Raw genomic sequence first — 19,489 nt, 5'->3', positions numbered from 1 at the left:
TAAACAGTCTTATGAAGCCAGCCAAGACTCAAAATTAACCCACACCGTCAGTTGAGCGGCGTAACATGTTAGCTAAGTTCTTTCTAGGAAAGTTGAATAACATCTTGCTTACCTTTCCCCAAAAAACTATTGGTGCAAAAGTAAACTCTACATTAACAGCATTCCCCATACTGCACGCTGAGACAACCAAGGAGAGCTTCAATACAATCAAATCAGACTCACCGCTAGACCCATCCCCTCCCGATATTCTAAGAAAAGGAGGAAACACTATCTTAGTCGAATTGTCAGGCCTCCTCAACTATTCCTTAGAGACTAGCATGGTCCCTTGGGCATGGAAACAGGCAGTAATAAAACGCTACCTGAAAAAACATACAACCGATACTCTGCTGGTGGAGAATTACCACCCCATATCACTTCTCCCAGCGGTGAGTAAGATTCTTGGAAATCATACGTCTACTGGCAGAAATAATGCAAGCCTATGGCTTTGCCCTTGACCAGTCCAACGTAACCAATTATCGACCCATCTCCCTCCTTCCCTGGCTGAGTAAGCGGCTTGAAAAACATATAAATACCACGCTGGTGGAGTATCTGGAGTCCAACAATCTTCTCCACTGCTCCCAAACAGGTTTTCACCCTCAGCTAGGGACTGGGACTGCCCTTCTGGCAGTAACTGAGGAGGCGAGAAAGATTCTGGACCAGGCAGGTACTGCAGCAATTATCCTCCTCGACCTCAGTGCCACATACGACACTGTCAATCATAACATCTTGACCTGTTGACTTAAGAATTTTGGAGTGAAAGCCATGGCTTTAACCTGGTTCCAGTCTTTCCTCAGCGATCGTTCTTTTCAGGTGTTTGAAGGAGATGTTGTGTCCAACTGGTTGCCTCTTAGCTGTGGGGTTCCCCAGGGATCCTCCCTGAGCCCCACGCTATTTAATATCTACATGGGACCCTTGGCTAAGATTGTCCATCCTTTCCGCTTAAAGATCATCACCTATGCAGAAGACACGCAGCTCATGGTGGCGCTAAACCACCCCAAGAGGTCATCTAGCTCCCTAGGCCCCTGCCTAGAGGCGGTGGCCGAGTGGATGTAACTCCTATGCCTTAAGCCAGGGGTACTCAAAGTACGGCCTGCGGGCCAGTAGCGGCCTGGCAAGCCTTCAGTGGCGGCCCGCGGAGCTTGAGACACATCGCATGTGTGGTTTTTTTTAACTTCAGCAAACACCTTGGGGAGCAGCAGTGCGAGTCAGATACACTGCTCTGTGGGGGCCCGGGCGATTCCAGCCACAGTCAAGAGTGGAGCTGCAGGGGCGCTAAGAGGTGAACAAAGCCTCATTTACATACAAATGGTCGTTTAAAGACCTGTGAAGTACTGGGGGAGGCTATGTCAGCCAGGCTGACGCACAGGAGAGAGGGGTGGGAGGGGGGGAGGACAGCAGTAACTGAGAGCCGAGTGAGGTGGGAGGGCAGAGCAGGGAGTCAAGTCAAGTCAGAAAATTTATATAGCGCGCTACATACCCAGAGGGTCTCAAGGCGCTTGAAGAGGGGAGGGGAATTACTGGTCAAATATCCATGTTTTAAGTTCCTTTCTGAATGCTAGGTGGTTCTGAGTGAGGCGAAGGTGAGTGGGAAGTGAGTTCCATGTTTTAGCTGCGAGGTAGGAAAAGGATCTACCTCCCATGGTGGTTTTGTTGATGCGAGGTACAGTGGCCAGGGCTTGGTTGGATGATCGTAGCTGGCGTGAGGGGGTGTAGAAGGACAGTCTTGCGTTGAGGCATTCTGGTCCGGTTTCGTAGAGTGCCTTGTGTGCGTGGGTTAGGAGCCGGAAAGTGATTCTCTTATTGACGGGAAGCCAGTGGAGGTCTTTCAGGTGACCAGAGATGTGATTGTTGCGCGGGATGTCTAATATGAGCCTGGCTGAAGCGTTCTGGATTCGTTGGAGTTTTTTCTGGAGTTTAGCGGTAGTACCGGCGTAGAGGGTGTTTCCATAGTCCAGTCGGCTCGTGACCAGAGCGTGGGTGACCGTTTTCCTAGTTTCGGTGGGGATCCAACGAAATGTTTTTTTGAGCATGCGAAGAATGTTGAAGCAGGATGAGGAGACGGCGTTGACTTGTCTGTTCATTGAAAGTGAGGAATCCAGGATGACGCCCAGGTTCCGTGCGTGGTCTGTCGGGATGGGTGCTTTTCCAAGGGCTTCTGGCCACCAAGAGTCGTCCCATGCGGAGGGGGAGGTACCTAAGATGAGGACTTCTGTTTTATCTGAGTTCAGTTTCAGACGGCTGTGTTTCATCCATTCGGCTACTTCTTTCATACCTTCGTGTAGGTTAGTTTTGGCGGTTCTAGGGTCATTGGTGAGTGACAGGATCAGTTGAGTGTCATCCGCGTAGGAGATGATGTTAAGGTTGTGTTGGCGGGCGATGGCCGCGAGGGGGCTCATGTATACGTTGAAAAGGGTGGGGCTGAGTGAAGATCCTTGTGGTACGCCGCAAATGACTTCAGTGGCCTCTGACTTGAATGGTGGAAGGCGGACTCTCTGGGTTCTTCCGGTGAGGAACGAGGTGATCCATTCTAGTGCTTTTCCTTGGATTCCGATGTTTCTGAGGCGCTGTAGAAGGGTGCTATGGCAGACTGTGTCGAAGGCTGCGGAGAGGTCGAGGAGGATGAGGGCGACTGTGTCTCCATTGTCCAGTAGAGTTCGAATGTCGTCTGTTGCTGCGATGAGGGCGGTCTCAGTGCTGTGTTTTGCTCGGAAGCCGGACTGTGAGGAGTCGAGGGATTTGTTGGCTTCGAGGAAAGCTGGTTGTTGACGGCTTTCTCGATGACTTTGGCCGGGAATGGAAGGAGCGAGATGGGGCGGTAATTTTTGAGTTCGGTGGGGTCCGCTGTGGGTTTTTTCAGAAGGGCGCTGAGTTCAGCGTGTTTCCAGCTTTCCGGGAAGGTGGCGGAGTTGAAGGAGCAGTTGATGACGTCTCGGAGGTGCGGTGCTATGATGGAGTCTGCTTTGTTGAAGATGTAGTGAGGGCATGGGTCTGTGGGGGATCCTGAGTGGATGGAGTTCATCAGGCGGATGGTGTCCTCAGTGGAGATTGGGTTCCAGTCATTAAGGATGTTCGAGGGGGGTGAAGGTCCAGCAGATGGTAGGGTGGGTTGGTCTCCGGGTTGGTCGTCGAAGCTGTTGTGGATGTCTGCAATTTTGTTGTGGAAGAATGAAGCTAGGGAGTCGCAGAGGGCTTGAGAAGGGGTGATGTCGTTAGAGTTGGCCGAGGGATTGGTAAATTCCTTGACGATGTTGAAAAGTTCCTTGCTGTTGTGGGCGTTGTTATCTAGTCGGTCCTTGAAGGCGGTTTTCTTGGCCTTTCGGATCAGTTGGTGGTGTATGCGGGTGGCGTTTTTGAAGGCGTCCTTGGTATTGGTGGTTGGGTCTTTTTTCCAGGCCTTCTCAAGGGAGCGGCAGAGTTTCTTGGATTTCTTAAGATCTTCGTTGAACCATGAGGTCTTCTTGCTGCCAGATTTGCTTTGTCGTTTTTTCAGTGGTGCTAGGATGTCGGCGCTGTTGGATAACCATAGGGTGAGGTTGTTGGCGGCTTGGTCGGGGTTTGAGGAGTGGGCTGGGGGGGTTTAGAAGAAGCGATGAGGAGATCTGGTCGATGGTGATTTTGTTCCAGTTTCTTTGCAGAGTTGGTTGGGGGTGGTTGTTGGGTTTGGGCTTGTTGTAGGTAAAGCGAACGCAGCTGTGGTCAGTCCAGAGGAGAGCCGTAGTGTGGCTGAAGGAGACATGGTTGCTGGAGGTGAAGATGGGGTCGAGAGTGTGACCTGCGATGTGGGTGGGGGAAGTGACCAGTTGTTTAAGTCCGAGGTTGGCGAGGTTGTCCAAAAGGGCGGTGGAGTTGCGGTCGTTGTTATTTTCAAGGTGAAAATTGAGGTCTCCCAGAAGGATGTAATCTTTGGAGGGGAGCGCGTGTGGAGTGATGAAGTCCGTGATGTCCTCACTAAATTGTGCGCGGGGTCCTGGTGGTCTGTAAAGGAGGGTGCCTCTGAGTGTGGTATTGGGGTCGGTGTGGATCTGGAAGTGAAGGTGTTCAGAGTTGGCGAGATTGACGTCAGAGCTGGTTGAGATGTGGATGGATTTCTTGTGGACGATAGCGATTCCTCCTCCTGTGTGGCCGGTACGGTCCTTGCGTATGATCTTATAATTTTCTGGGATGGCAATGGTTATGTCTGGGGCGGAGGAGGCGTTCATCCATGTTTCTGTTAGGAAGGCGATGTCCGGAGAGATGGTGTCTAGTAGATTCCATAGGTCAATGGCGTGCCTGTGGACCGATCGGGTGTTGAGCAAGATGCATTGTAGGTGGTTGGGGTCGGGAATCTGTGGTGTGATCGTGGCGGAATTGTTGACGGTGCTGGTGAATTTGCAGGAGTAGCATGAGAAAGGTCCATGGGTGTGTCCAGGAGCGGCTTGGACGCAGTTGGGGTAGCGGCCAGGGTTAAAGGCTAGGAGGGTGGTGGCATCGTAGGTAACGCGGGAGGGCTGGGCAATGCGAGGGCCAGGGGGTCTGGCGCTGGGCGCGGTCCAGGCGTGGCCGGGCGTAGACGGGCTTACCTTTGGCGCACCTTCGGCGCGGATGGGGCGCGAACGCTGCGCGTCAACGCTACGCGCGGGAACAACTGTCATATATGGATGGTGGAGGGGGAGGGGCGAGGGCGGCTCAGCTGGGAGGCGGGGCGGGCTACCGAGGACAACAACAACAATCAAAATGGAGGCGGAGGGGGGAGAACAGACGAGCGCTTGGAGCAAATGCGCAAACAGAGTCAAAGCAACAGTTTAAAATGAGCAAAGTACAAATAAGGCAAAGCGGCAACCAGGCAGACAGCAGGCAATAATGATTAGGCACTTTAGGATCGCAAAGCAGCACAACGATACCGGATGTCTCGAGGGACACTGGGGAGCGAGAGCCCGGGTGTGGGAGGTGGGAGGGCAGAGCAGGGAGTGAGAGCCCGGGTGGGGTGACAGAGGGCAGCAGGGAGTCAGAGCTGGGTGAGGTGAGACAGATAGAGATAGAGACAGATAAAGACATATAGAGACAGATAGAGGCAGAGACAGATAGAGACAGGGACAGACGGAGGTAGATAGGGTCAGAGACAGGGACAGACAGAGACAGATAGAGGCAGAGACAGATAGAGGTAGAGACAGACAGCGATAGAGACAGACAGCAATAGCGATGGAGAGAGAGACAGATAGAGAGAGAGACAGACAGAGAGAGAGACAGACAGAGGGAGAGAGGGAGACAGATATAGGAAGGAATGGAGACAGACTGAGAGAGACAGACAGAGGGAGACAGACAGAGGGAGAGAGGGAGACAGACAGAGGGAGGGAGACAGACAGAGGGAGGGAGACAGACAGAGGGAGATAGACAGAGGGAGGGAGACAGACAGACAGAGGGAGGGATGGAGACAGACAGAGGAAGACAGACAGAGGGAGGGAGGCAGAGGGAGACAGACAGAGGGAGACATAGGGAGAGAGGGAGACAGACAGAGGGAGGGAGACAGACAGAGGGAGGGAGACAGACAGAGGGAGGGAGACGGAAAGACAGAAGGAGACAGAGAGAGGGAGGGAGACAGACAGAGGGAGTGAGGGAGGGAGACAGAGGGAGGGAGGGAGGGGGACAGACAGAGGGAGGGAGACAGAGTGAGGGAGTGAGGGAGACAGAGGGAGGGAGGGAGACAGAGGGAGACAGAGGGAGATAGACAGACAGAGACAGACAGACAGACAGACAGACAGAGGGAGGGAGACAGAGGGAGAGAGGGAGGGAGACAGACAGAGGGAGACAGACAGAGACATACAGACAGACAGACAGACAGAGGGAGGGAGACAGACAGAGTGAGGGAGACAGACAGAGGGAGGAAGACAGAAAGACAGAGGGAGACAGACAGAGGGAGGGAGACAGACAGAGGGAGGAAGGGAGCCAGAGGGAGGGAGGGAGGGAAACAGAGGGAGAGAGGGAGGGAAACAGAGGGAGGGATGGAGACAGACAGAGGGAGGGAGGGAGACAGACAGAGGGCAGACGGAGGGAGGGAGACAGAGGGAGATGGACAGTGGGACACAGATAGAGGGAGACAGATGGAGGGAGATGGAGAGAGGGAAGGAAAGGGAGGGAGGGAGACAGAGAGAAAGAAAGGTAAGACAGAGAGAGACAGAGGGAGAGAGACAGAGGGAGACAGAGAGAGAGGGAAGGAGGGAGCGAGAGAGAGATAGAAGGAGGGAGACAGAGAGAGAGAGAAAGAGAGATGTGTGTGTATGCTGGTCTGTTGGCTCAGTGGATGAACGCGTCCGCTGCAGGGGCCTGTGTTCAACTTCATGGTCACAGTTTTTTCTAGCACCTTCCCCCTCCCCCACTGACCCCGCCTCCACCGGTGCGGCCCTCGGCCACAAACCACACTGTAAATTTGGCCCCAGAGAGAAAGTTTGCGACTACCCATGCCTTAAGCTCAATGGGGAAAAGACCGAGCTTATGCTCTTTGGCAACTCACCCTCCTTCAACCCTGCCCTCCTTTGGCTGAACTGTCTTGGCCCTATCCCTGACTCAAAAGCTCAGATCAAGAGCCTTGGTATGTGGCTTGATTGTTCTCTTAGTTTCAACCATCAGGCCACTAAGCTCTCAGCTACCTGCTATAGCCTGTTGAGGATGTTGCATAAAATCCTCTCCCTCCTTCCCTTCCATGTGAGAAGGATCATGGTCCAAGCCCTTATTCTTTCTCGCCTGGACTATGGGAATGCCCTCTATCTGGGACCCCTCAATTCACCATTCATAAGCTCCAGAAGATCCAGAACTCTGTGCTGCTCACCTACTCCTTCAGATTCCCCGTAGGCAATCTGCGAAACCAGCACTGAGTAGCCCATTCCCTTATCACCCCTTACCATCCTTCCAGAAAACTTCTCTCCAGCTCCTCTTATCTTGCCGTCCGGAAATAATACGAAGAACTAGATTGGGCCGGTGCTCCTTTTCCTTTAATGCCTCTAACCTCTGAAACACGCTTCCTCTAAATCAGCGGAAGGAGCCAAACCTGCTAACGTTCCAAAAATTCCTGAAAACCTGTCTTTTCAAGGACTTGCTTTAACTTTCTGTCTTGTGTTCCACCTGTGTCCGTCCACGGTGCTGGGAGGCCTCAGGGTAGCCATGCGCTATACAAATATAAATGCATTCATTCATTCATTCTCATACGCAGACCTCATATCAGTGAAATGCATGCCTTAAGCATGTTACAAACTGGATGTTGGACAGTTGTCTGAAACTGAACAGAGATAAAACAGAGGGTATGGTCGTAGGGAACAATCCTTCGATCTGGAAAGAACTCAACTGGCCGGTTGAGATAGGAGTTCTCCTGACACCTGTGCCATCAGTCAAGAGCTTTGGGTTCTGGATAGATGAGAGGCTATACATGGAATTCTAGGCCAAGAAGTTGGTGGCATGCTCCTTTGGACTTCTTCGCACCCTAAGAAAACTTCTGAGATGGCTCCCAGTCTACCTGCATAGAGTAGTAGTACAGGGTCTCATCAACTCGCGTCTGGAAAAAGGGAACACCCTTTACCTTGGCAGTTCCAAATATGTCACAAACCATATGCAGGTAATTCAGAAAGCAGCAGCATGTACTCTCTTCAAAATCCCTAAGTGTACCTCAGCAGCTCCTGCATTAGCAGCACGTCATTGGCTGCCAATCCAGAAGAGAATACAGTTTAAGTCCCTCTGCATGGTTCACTGGGCTGGATACAGAAAAGGACCCCAACTTATCCAACATCTGATAACTCCCTATGTCCCTAAATGAACTTTGCAATCCAAGGGTCAGAACCTTCTTCTTGTCCCAAGGACCAAGAAAGTAAGAGGTGGCAGAAGTTCTTTTTTTAGCCCCCGAACTTTGGAATTGCTCCACCTTGACATTAGACAGGAGGGATCAGAAGCCTGCTTCAGGAAGCTACAGAAAACCCATCTATTCAAGTGACCAGCTGACATTCATAAACTGAGAGTGAAGGTTTATTATGTGTGCTGGGAAGCCCGTTGGCTAGCCAGGCGCTATATAAATTATGTAGAATAGGATAGAATAGAATTGTTCATCTTCTATACCATTCTAGTAATTCTGTTTCCTTATATCAATCATTGCAGTGCGCGTATTTACCACGAGAATCATAACGCTTCAATAAATGAGGGTATTTCTTGTGTCTCCCTTTGGGCATGCTTGAGTTACTAACGAAAGGTACTGATCTGTTTCCACAATTTCCTTGGGGAGTCAGAGTTGCCATGTTCTGAGGCTGCACATGCTCTCCACAATTTCCTTGGGGAGTCATAGTTGCCATGTTCTGAGGTTGCACATGCTCTCTGGTACCTTGTAAGATTTAGAGGTCCAGAGGGAGAATTATGAGCTGGCCAGGACTAAGGACAATATATCCTGATGGTGTGCGTGGAATAAGTCTCACACAGTTTTGAAGTTTATGTTGTCCAAACCCACAGTTTTACTGGTATAGTATGAACCGTATGGCATGGCACTACCATTGTTCTAGCCTGGGTACTTATGTAATGGGTCTCCCGAGTAGGTTTTCTTTTGTGTGCCCAAAGACCCTACTCACCAATTAACCAGAGACGTCCTTGGTCTTAGGGAAAAAATCATCCACAGTAAAGTAGGGAACCACTAATACTGACTGTAGGATGTTCAAGCTTTAATCTTTAAACGGTTCACTCCACGGATGTACCCTCTCTGAATTCAAGGTTTTCACATGACTAATCCAGCACACATGGCTTTGCCACTAAATTGCAGACTTGCATTAAAACAAATGTTATTAAACCATGAGCTCACCCTGACTGGTGGTGATGTTACCTTCGTGGTAGAGGCCCACAAAGCTTATCGAACAGAGGTATTCTATTCATGGATCGCATTCCCAGCAGCAAATACAAACACAGGGAATTTTCACACATAAACTGAAGCACAAGTACCGATCAACTATAGACCACATGAGGATTTAGAAATCCCATTAATATATCAGGGATGTGGACCATGAATTGGATTCAAGGCACCCTACCACATACAATAGAAAATGTCAGACTAGGAACCCCTCAGTAATGAGGGAGCAACATGGCCATGCCTAGCTGATTACACACCCTATTCAGATATAAGAAACCTTAAAGCTCCAGAGCTATGTGTACTGTACACAGGTATAGTAACATGATATAGACAACAAATATAATTTGTTATGAGAACCATAACAGCAAGCCCAGTGAGTGCTGTTCAAGCTGCTCAAACAAAATTGGTTATGTCTGGAATTAGTCCAGTGACTATTAACCCAATAATGTGTAAAGTTCCCGTCAGGTGGGATGAGATTCCGTTCTGGATTGCACAAAAGAACAAATTAGCTTGAAGCAGTGTTTCCCCATACCGGACCCCAAGAAAAACTTAGAATTCTCACAATGTGCCTGCCATTAGGGATGGTTCCCCCTGATGGAAAACTGCACCACTTGGGTCAGAGTCTTTGGTGCAGTCTATACCATAACTCATGGTACGCCATCATTATCTGTCTTGCCAAAGGTACACAAACAGATTCAAAATGGCAGCCCCTCAATGATATTAAGTAACATAAAAGGTGAAGCAGCAGCATTGGCAGTACACCAGTGACTTGCACATGGTGCTTCAGCAGACAGAGAGTGCAAACTATCTAGAATTATTTCTAAAACCTATTCTTCAATAGGTCGAGATTATTTGGGAGCCAGATCTTTAAAGCACAACTAAAGGGTAATTCTAAAATGGATAACCCAAAACAGGCACCTGTGTCTTCTAATAAAAAAATACTGGGATAATAACATGCGTTGGCATAGCCAATAGGCCATGCATTTGGAACGTTATAAGTGTTTAGACAGAGCTATTGGCTTTTCCAGTGTCTTTAAGCTATGCTGTAGAGCATTGTGGCCGCTGTGCAGTATGCTGAAAAGCTATAATAAAAAAGTGCTGTAAGCATTTTTGTTATTTTATATATAACCAAGAAGATATTAAGTAGAACTGAACAACGCTATTAAAAAAAGAATTAACATAAGAAAATTCTAGTTTTTAGTTCTTGCAGTGCTGGATATTTTTGCCTGCCTTTTTTAATGCTTCTTTGTTATAGGATTTTTTACTATGTGAGGGATGGGGGACCACCATAAACATTGCTGGTAGTGAGGTGGTGCTGCACTGGTGCAGAGCTGGTGCTGCGCGTGTGCAGAGGTTGTGCTGCACTGGTGCTTAGGTGATGCTGCGCTGCTGCTGAGGTGGTGCTGCGCTAGGGCTGAGTGATGCTGTGGTTGTGTGTTGATGCTCAGGTGCTGCTGAGTGATGCTAAAGTGATGCTGCAGTGGTGCTATTGAGTGATGTAGAAGTGGTTCTGAGTGACGCTTATGCTGCAGTGGCCCTGATTTGGTGCTAAGCACTGAGAAGGGCGGATGGTAGGGTGGGGGAGGGAGGACGGGCAATGGGCGTTCAACAAAATGCGTTTTTAAATCAAACATAAATCCTGCTTGGCTGGGAACACAATGTAAATTAATCAGTTTAGTGTATATTACACATAATATAGACACACTTATGGCAACAAATGTTATATTTGTGCACATATAGGGGCCGATTACAACATGGTTGGAGCCTCTCTGACTGCATCATAATATGCTGGTCAGATTCCTTTCCAACCACATCATTTCGATACAGGCGGTCGAAAAGGAATCCGACCGGTCATTCCAGCTGGCTTACAACAGGCTCGGAGAGCCCGTCGGCCAGTCAGAATGCGGCCAGTAATCCCAAGGGAGGCTCTTTCCAACCTAGGGATTAATGTTGGGTTTCGGAAGCCTTTCTGTGTTGGCCTTTCAACACAGAAAGGCTGTCATAACTCGCATTTGGGGCCCCTCAGCACAGCCCCCTTTGGTGCATGGCCTCTGTTTGGAGGCCGAGTGGGCACCTATTGCGCCCCCCTGTTGCTGCCACAGGTATAGGGATGAACTGCACCTCCCACTTTACAATGGGAGCATGCATTCCGACCGAACAGTTGCATCCTACTGAGTTGGTTAGGACCGCCGACTGGGTGTTGGTCATCCCTCCGCCCGACATCCTAATCAGCCCCATAGTGTGTGCACATGATAAATACAAACACAAGATTTTCATTTGGCTACACAAGAGGCAAATCACATGCATACATAATCATGGCATACTGCTCACACACACTAAATGTAGACACATGAACACAATCCTGGCAACATACGGTGCTTGGGCCACAATCAACATACTTAATGGCTCTTGGCTTGCCTTGCTGCCTGCCTGGTTAATGTCACCGTCCCTCTGCTGATGTGTACAGAGGGTGAACAGATGGACTCTTTTCTTCTCAAACCAGTGAATTTTGAAAATGTAAGAGAGACACATTTAAATAAACAATCAGATACTTCCGATGTCTCTCAAGTTACTTAGATGATAACGTGGGTGCCAATGAAATGAGAGCTATGTTTAAGGATGCCTTAGCGTTAAAGGCTTGCACTTTAGACAGCATGGCAATGAACAATTTAGTAGTGCTTCATATAGTGCCTAACACTGAACCCCATGTTGTTGCAACCATGATCACTGGATGGAACTTGGTTAAAATGATGTTGTATTCTCGGGAGGCTGGCTGAGGGCTGGCATGCCAACTGGAATTAGTTTTAGCCATTAAACATTTCAGAGGTAAGATTTGCTGTGCCTACCAGTAATATAACAGTATTGTTTGGGATAAGCACCGTGGATCAATAAACCTGCCACCCATTTCTACATCTTATAAAGAACTCAGTCTAAAGAGAATAGAATTGGTAAGGAAAAGCATAAGTTCACTTATAAGTTACTGCCCCACTGAGAGAAATGCGCACTGCCTTAGGCTACAACCCAATTGAGAAGCGCAATAAGCACCTGGATGTGACTCAATTCAAATTATGCACTAGACAAGAGTAATATGTTGCCTGAAAAGTAATATCCTGCAAAAAGCAATCTTTCATAGGGAATGCTTTTAATGCTTTTACAATCATTATTCAGAAATCAGTGTGTGGTAGTAGTGAGTGTTTTTGGCTGAGAAGTTAAGCACATGACTACAGGGCCTGGAAGGGACCCGTCTCAATGTCCATTGCTTACATCCTTACAAAACCTAAGCAGTATGGTTTAAAAAGATCACACCCCTGAACACAGAGCCACGGGACATGCTTTATAAACTAAAATGAAAACAGCTGGAAAGGATCAGATTAAACGTTTTCTACTCCTTACATCAACCAGGTATTACTGGACCGCTAGGACTGGTGTACTTTTCCACACAGGAAAAACAATGTTGTTCACAGAAAGACGAGAAGACTAAAGAAGCGCTTCACTGGCAAACTCTGTAAAGTAGCGCTAATGTGTTTGGGTGTGAATAAAACCAATCCGGTCACTTGGCAACCATTCAACCTCGCTTTATTCAGTTACTTTTTGTATTTTGAAACTTTTTTCAAGGCTTCACTTCGGAACAGAAAAATGACAGATAAAGATGATATTTCCAGCAAAAACGTTTCTTTCTTTTTTGGGGTCCATTTCACAGGGGAACGAATGTAGGAAGGGAGAGGAAAGAGAGGGTAAGAGCCATTTCTTGAAGTCAGGGTTTTCAGCAAGTGAGGGTTTCAGCGAGACAGAGACTGAGACAGAGACAGAAAGGGACGGAATAAGATGAAGAAGAAGAAAGGGAAAGTGAGAGGGGGACAGCTGCCAGTGGACACCTGTTTTTATGCAACCATTGCCCATTATATAAAGTGGGAGGAGGAGGGAGGAAGCAGCTTCTGAAGCAAGGCTGTGTGAGGGCTATCTGAGCCCAGTTACTCTGCCGACTACTGCTGCTGCTTCTTGGCCCCAGCCCTTTCCTCTGTGATCCTCGTGGTGGCGCCAGTGATAACATGGTGTCAACAACAACACCAGGTCTCATTGAAAACGCTGGTGTTCCATCGAAGAGGTAACATAATGTGCTAGAGAACAACAAGTTGGAGGCAGCGAGTTACCCGCACTGCTGATTCTAGGAATGGAGGTTGGGATCCGGGCTCAGGCCACAATGAGAGGCCTGCAGGTGGATTGAGCTGCCAAGCATGCACCGGGACTTGGGAGGGGCACAGATGATGCAGTAATGCTACAGATTCTACAGGTATATGCGTACCTTTTGTGCACCTATGCTGTCAGTGCTGGTGAGGCAGAGAGCAAAAAATAAAGGCACAAACACACATTGTCACTGAAAAAATTGTGAAAAATTTCCCTAAGCAGAAAGCAAAAAACAGATGGTCCTACAGCGCTAGCAGTGCAGGCTCCACCTAAAAGTAAAGAAAAGACTAAACCATAGGATGGATCTCCTCAACAGGAATCCTCTGATAAGCAGTATAACTTGTGAAACCATGATAAAATTAAACAGCCTGATAGGTATCAGGATACTGATACATGTCCTTCTTGTTCATTTAAGGAATCACCTGAGAAAATGTTCAGAGAGAGGAGGACGATCAGTGTGCAGATCAGAAGAGTATGTGAAACTGAATAAGGACTCAAAACGCTCTTCTGACTTCATAATAAAAAAGGAAGAAAACTACCACAACAAAAGCCTCCATTTAAAAAGAAGAAAATGGCTGGGATAAAAGTTAAACATGCCACAAATATTGAAGACTCTGCATCTGAATGGGGAGTGAGCTCTGACTCTGCTTGGCAGTGTGGCAGAAGTTGCAATAGTTTGCCAGAATCTTATGGAGTCTCTGGCGGCAGAAGCCATGAATGACAAATGTCTAGGTGGAAACACTGGACCAGAGATTAAGCGTCCCAAGTCAATTATATTACATTTCCAGATGGAGAAGGATATGCCAAGTACTATAACTGTACATTCTCTTGGTTGAAAAAGACTGGCCACCAGAGTTTGTTAAAAATGTCCAACAAGTAGAAACAGTAAAACTACCAGGTTTTCCCAACCTCGACTCGGAATCAGTAAAACACACATATGCCAAGGTGTTGGCCATGGCACAAACCCCAGCATTATACTGCGATCATGTGGGTTGGGATAAAGGATCCACTTACCACATCATACCCATAAGGTCCAGCCCACAAGCACTGTGGCAATATTCCATCAGACATGAAGCAAAACAACAGGTTAGAGAAATATTCACACAACTTGAATATCAGGGTTTAACAGAAAGATGTACCTCATCAAATGAACAATCCTTTGTTTCCAGTAATGAAACCAGATCACTCATATTGCTTAGTCTCTTAGACTATAGACAATTCAACAATGCTAAATGCACAATTGCAGTACAAAACATGCATGGAATTAGCACTAATGAACAATATTGTGCATAAAAAATATAAAACCACATTAGACATCTCAAATCGGTTTTTCTACCAAAATTATAGGAACTGAAAGCAGGTATCTGATTTTATTTAGTGCCCTCGGCTCTCAAAAAACATTTTTTTCAAATGCCACAAGGGTATAAGAATAGGACCGTGCTGTTGTCAGCCCGTGTAACAGAACTGTTACAAGATATGATGAGCAAGAATTGTCCTATGTTGATGACATACTTGACGGTTGATGATTTAGCACCACATTTGGCCTCAGTAAACCGCATAATTCTAGAGTTTGCTCACATGGTCTACAAATTCAGTTTCAAAAACTCAAAAATGGCTTATCTCAATGTCCTTACAGGGCACCTCTGCCTGTCCTGGCTGTTGAAGGCACTAGACTATACTTTTACTGCCTCTTGCTGGCAGCAAACACAAGAGATTTGTTTCTATTGATCTAATCAAACCACACTAGGTGGCCGGTTCAACATTGTAGGCCGCAAGGTATACTGGGTAGTTACCTGCCTCCTCTCACTACCATGCAGGAAATGTCTTTGGAAACTTTAACTAACAATGACGTTTCTTCTCCCTCGCTGGGGACAGCTAATTCTAAAATTTCACTACTTCCAGTTAAATCTACAAACATCATACAATCATCAGGTGTAACTACACAGATTTCAACACAATCAAATATATTAAGCTGTTTATAACATCCACCAGTGGAGTTAACTGGCACTTCTACACAGCTCCATCCGCCTCCTACACTTGCACAATCTACCTTTGAGTACTTTGTTGACTTTGATGACTTTTTTTCGGATTCGTCTGATCCACTGCCACAGCGTGAACCACATTTATTTTTAATCAGGTTAAAAAGACATACTTAATCCCACCCAAGGTATACATTTGAATTACAATTTTGTTACTTTTTCTCTTTCTTTGAATTGGTTATGTGACTGTCTTTTTCTTTCTTCTGAATGGACGCAGTCTCTGCTGTTGAACTGGTAAACGAGGTTTTGAAGCCTTATTCTTCATCACACAAAGTGCAAGGAGACCTGTTCCTTGTGAATTTTTCAGCTGTTCCAGTTCCTGGCGGAATTGTTTGGGATAAGGTACCCTATGATATATTTGGACTGGGAGAAACTTTACAAGTTCCATATGTATTTGATATTTCATTGAATGATGTTACCTCTCCGGGTAGCATCTCTGATGATTGGGACATTCGTACAGTGAAGCAAATGTTTGACGATTTAGAACATTATACTGTATTTGAAATTGAAGATATGTATACTGGTGCATCTAAATATTATGAAATGTTTTGTTTTACCATTATGGTCACCATCATTTACACAAAGCAAGTAACTCAATGTGCAGTATTTAATTACACACAATGTGAACACTGCCCTATACACCAGTGAGTAGTTCAGAGACGTGCACAGAAATGTGCTTTTTTTCTGGTCATAATCCTGGTTTACCCAGAGTCCTACTATCATAAGCTTCATCCGTCCCCGGCAAAGAAAAATATGCTAACTGACACCATGCTAATTTATTCAGCCCCTTTCATTTCAATGTTGTCGATTCAAGGGTATGGCTTTTGTAAAGATAGCACTGATTTGAAATCCACCTGGGGAACTAAAGATTGGTAGGTTCAGAGAAATTAGGCTTTGTTTAGAACATGCCTCATACCACAACAAATGATTTTCCTGAACAAAACAGTGCTGCAAACACCCTATGTCAGCCTGGCCGAGATAAAGGATATGAATACACCAAATGTTCCCACATTTGCATGTTTTGAGAATTTGGTACAATTCACAAACTACACTGAGGAAACATTCAACAACACGCTTATGAATGGTACATGCAATTTTTTCAGTTACAGTCCACAGGGATGACTAGTGTGACCATTAGATACTAATGAATGTCAAGAATGTTTTCTTAACAACACAAAAGGGTTTAGTATCAATAGGTCAGACCCATATTATGTACAGACACAACACTAAGTAGTGGGAACAAAATATAGCTATAGAAAGTTATGCCTAGATTGGCAAAGACATTCAGTGTTAGACAAGGTGAAACAACACTTGTCAATCTTTTCTGATAACATGGTCCTACAGGATTTCTTGTTAAGTCCACGAAAACCAGTTCAAAAGCGCTTTCTATATTCAATATACAATATACAATGGAGTATGGAAGGTTTCACAGCAGGAAGCTGCTGAGCAGATATGAGCAATAGACAGGGCAAATTTGGAGAGAGCACTACCTATAGTTAACAATGGTATGACTACATTATCCAGTAGGATATATTCTCTGAGTAACATTGAGTCATCTGCTAATGACAGCATTCAGTGACATGTCCCTTTTACAACATGGACAGATGCAGCTTAGGTTGGTTATGCTACTGAGCTGGACTTTGCAGGTTCTGTGCAATGACTGCATTCCAAGGAAGCATTTAAATGTCACACCTTTGTTTTTACCATATAATTTGACAAAAGAAAAAGAAATGGCCAGGAAAGACAGAACATGCACAATGTTACAGATAGAAAAGCTCTAAAAATCACCGTTCAGTGTAGCAGAGACACCCTTAACTGATTGGATAATACATGGATTTACTTGTCTGCCAATTTCAACTTTTCAGGTTAAATACTGATTATAACTCTATCAAGTAGGCAGATATGAAATGCTAGGGGAGGGATTTGTACATGAGGCATAGATCCTACCTTCCACTTACAGATGTATGAATGGTGCAACTCAGGGTTTTCTTAGCAGTATAGACTGCAAGAACACTTTACACCATTCTCTAGTTTGGAGGGAATTTATAGTTCATGAAGCATGTATGGTGTTGAATGACCAAGGTTGCTGTGAGATGGAACCAGGAATTCTATAACTGACAACGGTTTCTAGGACTGTGACCTGTTGTGCACAAGTGCTTTTTCCACCTGCCCGTACAGTTAACGAGGTGTCAGGTTAGCCTTCAATTCCCATTGTAAGAGTGAACTTTGATGGTTCAAGCTGACTGACAGCCATATTGTTTCAGCAAAAAATTGCTTGCCTTAACATCTGCACAGGAAATGTTTGACCTTCAAGCTCCACAGTCCTCTTCTGCGATACAGTCGTTACCACGCACCAACCTCCCACACCATTTTGGGCAGCTTCTGCAATGTATTTTTAAAGCCTCGAATACTGTGGGTGTAGTACACTTATTTAAGACAATTGACTACAGATTTCTTAGTACCTTCCAGATTGTCTTCAGAATAATTCCATCTTTTATCCATGCCATGCTTTAAGTGTTTTTTGTAGGCTTACCACCTGTCCTGTTGCTCATTGCTGGGATACTCATTTTATTTTATATGCCTCGCAATGGATGTTTCGTCATGCGGCCAAATGAGGATGGACCTGCCACATGTACTCCTGTGTTGTGTGAGGATGATACATTATTTTGGTGCACCCTTGCTTCAGGAACTAAATTAAAACTGGTTCTTGTCCTTTAGGCCCATCTTGTTACACTGCATGCAACCTGTGTTCTGGTGTCTTGTGTACACTTTCAAGCGTTCCCTAGATTTATGCATTGGATTGCAACCGGTTCAATCTACAGACATAGGTTGCTGGTGGATCCATTAAAAGCTCACTTCGTAGTTGCCCTACACGATGGCCGTTGGTAGAAAATGACTATTATAAGCCTTTCTGGGATGCCTCAGCTCCTGGATTTCTTGAACCTGGCTTATCCTCTGCGGATGCACTATTGGCTGTCACACATTCAGCGGCAGCTGAGGGTGAAGGATTTGAACATGTCTGTTCATTGGAACTTGTTAGAGGGAAGCCAACTGAAACATCGTCTGCAGCAGCTGGGAATAACTTTGTTTTGTCTATTTCGTTGTCAATCCGGCAGTTTCGAGCAGTGAAGATTTTTTTATATTAAGCAATATTTTTTATTCACAAAATGACTTTTAAAGTAGCCTTTTATGCACTTTTTAAAATTACTTTTTAGATATGTTTGGCTTTCTTAATGATTTTAACATTAAAGGAGATTTTGACCCTATATTTTAGCACTTGCTTTAGGAAGCTTTTAGCCACTTTACGTACAAGGAGTGGGCATTACATGGGCCTCGGACTAGGAACACCACCATTTTACATGTTTAAAGTTGACATCTTTCTTAAACGTTGACTTGACACAAATTTGAATGCGTGCACATATAGGGTAATATTCTCTGAAATGTATTTGCTTAATTTACACTTCCTCGTAGGCATGTTACCAAGGCCTTGAACATTCTGTACCAGGCCAAAGTGTTGATGCTTGTTGTTGCCCTATCGGTGACAGCCCTGCAAGAGTGGAATCTATAATGGCAGCCTATAATCTATAGTGGCGGATCATGGATGAAGAAACTGGCGCAGCGCCTCTCGACGCTGCTGCATTGATCGCCGACGCATCGCAGACTTCCACGCATCGTACCTGAGCGGCAAGTTTTCCCAAAGCATGGCCCACGGACCTGAATCGTCTCGGATCCAACGCATTTCTTTCTCCTACAGACCAGACACGACGCATCACTTCTCCTGCGTGTAGCGGAATTGTTGCATCGCCTCCACATGGTCTCAGGAGCTGACCCATATCTTTGTGTTCTCAACGCTTCCCATCCCTGCGACTGTTTGGTCTTGCAAATCTTGACGCATCTATAGGTACTTTATGATAAATCACGCATACATAGTTTTCGATGGACCCAGTTTCTTAAAATCTTTTTAAAATCATATTCTTAATATTTGTATGATGGATTTTTGTCGTTTTGGTCTTGTTGAATTCAGATAAAGATACTTTATTTTTCTATAATGGTGTCCATTTGTGGTGTTACCACTGCATTACTGTGTGTTTTGAATACAAATACTTTACACATTGCCTTAGGGATAGGCCTGTCTGCTTGTGCCAAGCTACCCAGGGGGTGAGCAGGGGTTATCTAAAGTGTGTATGCCCCTTACCCTGACTGGAAGCAATGGTCCCTATTTGGACCAAGGCACCTACCCCATTTCTAACACCTCCAATGATCATACAGCTGACCATCGCACATGGCCTTGCCTGGCTACTGTGTGCTGACACCTCACCCTAACCTTATCATCTCCTGGGGTGAGTGAGACCTCTTCTCCTTTCCTTCTCCTTCCTGT

This window comes from Lissotriton helveticus, chromosome 10, assembly GCF_964261635.1.
Source record: "Lissotriton helveticus chromosome 10, aLisHel1.1, whole genome shotgun sequence".
Classification (NCBI taxonomy): Eukaryota; Metazoa; Chordata; class Amphibia; order Caudata; family Salamandridae; genus Lissotriton; species Lissotriton helveticus.
The sequence above is the reverse complement of the archived record's forward strand: the minus strand, read 5'-3'. Positions refer to the sequence as shown.